A 2,919-nucleotide genomic window follows, 5' to 3' on the forward strand; every position below is an offset into this window, starting at 1 on the left:
CAATGGTAGATTTATATTTTGCCGATGTTACCATACAAGTCATTTTCAAAATACCTTTCTGGGGCCGCTGACCTTATCTTATCCTGCTAGACTCTTTGTTTTCTGAAAATATACAAAATTATTATTTTTTATTTAGATATAGGAACATTACAGGAAACAAAGTAATTTCCATATTTGCTTGAAATTCTCTAGTTCTTCTGACACACTTCTATAGTATGTCTGTACACATTTATAATATGTCAAAGTCCTAAAAGAATATAACTTCATAAGACGCAGCTGCTTTTATAAAACAACTAAAAACCGATTTGACATCCAAAATTGTTATAATTCAATACGGTATACATAGGAAACATTGTTTCCATTTTATTTGCACCAACTGCAATTGTGATTAGAATACATTCTTAAAAAATATCTTTTTATTATATCTAAGTTATAAAATTAGTAGTATTAAATTTTATCCCTCTTCCGAATCTTTAAATTTATATGCGAAATAAGCACAATGGGCACTCCTGTATATATTTTTTCTTCATGATTAATAGACATTTTTATATACTGCTACTTAAGTACTAGACACTTTTACTTTTTACAACTGTTGTAACAGCATCTTGAATAGTAATAATCGACTTTGACTGACTTTCAACAAAAAAATCCAAAAATTAAAAAACGACAAAGAGAAATATTAATAACAGCTACTGCTGAAAATTGTTAACATTTCTGACAAAATAAAATTTTAAACGGTATATCTATCATTGCGCCAACTCTCCTTACGCTTACGTGCGTTAACTCACCTTACACTATAAGGTGAGTTGACACAGTAACTTTTGACAAAATTCTTTGGGGGAAATATTTTTAATATTCCCAAGGGACCAAAAAATAAAACTGAGCATCACTCAGTCAGAGTGTATGCAACGGATCGAACCGGTTGCGCTGACTGTAATGTTCAAGACATTATCTAAATGTAAGAACTGACAAAGGCGTCTTTTTCAAATCGGACCAGAGAATACAAATCTAGAAATATTTGTCTTATGTTAATTAACAGTTTGAACCATTCTAATTTTATTTTTCCGGCCCTCATTTATTTTTGTTTTATTTGTAGTCAATTTAACATTCCAAAAAGCTTTTTTTTCCACGGTCGGGAGTAGAAATCAGTTTCTATGACATCAAAATTAAAACAGAAGTAGTCGATTATTCCCAAGGGAGTATAATGCTCCCAAGGGAGTTTACATTATGGAAAACGTTTTTCATGCAAAAAAAAAGATAACATTGAAATTATTTATTGATATTTAAATTAAATGTTACATTTGTACAATTTTCAAAATTAATATTAGAAGGAATATTACTTTCGCTTACATTTACAGTTTTTGTGATTGCGCTAGTAGTGGTACCTACTAAAACCTGATTAGCAATTTTGGTCTTATTTTCAATGGAGTTCTCGACATAACCCTCAGCGACTGTCGTTGATTTCCAACCAGCATGACGCTTTATTATCGTGATATTCACACCAGCATCTGCCAGTAATGTGGCTGAAGATCTTCGTAAGCAGTGACCAGTATAACATGCAGAATCAGGTAATTTTAAATACGAAGCTACTACACTCGGAATTTTTCCCATGGTATTCTTGCCAACTGGCTGCGAACTACATTTTCCTGCTTTGTAGTACAAAAAAAGGCGCTTATGCTTGACGTGGGGAGGACGAAGGGACAGGTATTTTCGAAACAATTCAAGCATATTTTCCACATCGGTAACCACAAAGGTTCGTGGAATATTTGTCTTAGTGTTTGGAATTTTTACAATCAAGGAAGAGCCTACATCCTCAATATCATCTACAGTTAAATTGACTAGTTCATCAGTTCGACAAGCTCCGGCAATCCCCAGAATTAATCCAACCTATAAAAAATCAAAATACTTAATAATTGAAATACCTAACAACAAAAGTAATCTTACCTTAATCATTAAGAATTCTTTGTCATCTGCACTTGATAGAAAACGGTCGATTTCACCCTTTGTCAATATTTTCGATTTTTTCGCTTGATATCCGTCACCGGTTCTTTTCAAAAATGCGATCAGCTTGGGGAATTTGCTTATATCTATTTTGTCGTAAATTATCAAGCATAACTTAACCATAGAATATTGCGCCCATAATGTGGAAGACTTGTAATTCTTTGCATTTTCACTGAAGTATGCCAACAAAACATTCTCGCTGTATACTTGAACATTTTTCTCGGCGCACCACTTTTTGAACCGATTGTAGGCTATATCGTATAAAAATCTTGACTTCGTAGGCAGCAAATTGCTTATTGCAATATTTGCAGCCTCCACAATCTCTTCCGACTCACAATTATTCATTGTGCACTAAACAAACTTTAAACTAAACCAAACTAGCACCTTAATTTGACAATTCTTTTTGTTTGTTTATTTTGTAGTTATGACAATAACTCAACGACTACTAAATAAATGCTCAAATCCGAATACAATAATTCTGGTGCTACTTACTTCATAATGACAAAATATGTGTTTTTAAGTTAATGAGACCGTGGAAAAAATAGTATATACCATTCGGGAGAGATGCTATTTTGTCCTCGGTGCATTGTAGCCCTCGGGCTTCAAATTGCACCTCTGCCAAAATAACGCATTTCTCTCCCTTATAGTGTAATGTATTATTCTTTCTCAATATTTTCCTGTAAGTATGAAAACCTAGTCATAGTTACAAATGGGATAGAACTTACAATATTACAACTGTTCACATCAAACTGAGGTTTGGGGAATACGTCTTTTATCTAACAGTCAACGGAATTTTGCAAAGCTGAACTTGAACAAAGATAAACGGCGCTAATGTAACAGGAGCTACTCGTTAACGTAAACATGTTGTAAACAGATCATTAGATGATCGTGAATTGTTCGGGAGTTGTTTGCGAGAGC

This window comes from Anoplophora glabripennis, unplaced genomic scaffold, assembly GCF_000390285.2.
Source record: "Anoplophora glabripennis isolate ALB-LARVAE unplaced genomic scaffold, Agla_2.0 scaffold83, whole genome shotgun sequence".
Classification (NCBI taxonomy): Eukaryota; Metazoa; Arthropoda; class Insecta; order Coleoptera; family Cerambycidae; genus Anoplophora; species Anoplophora glabripennis.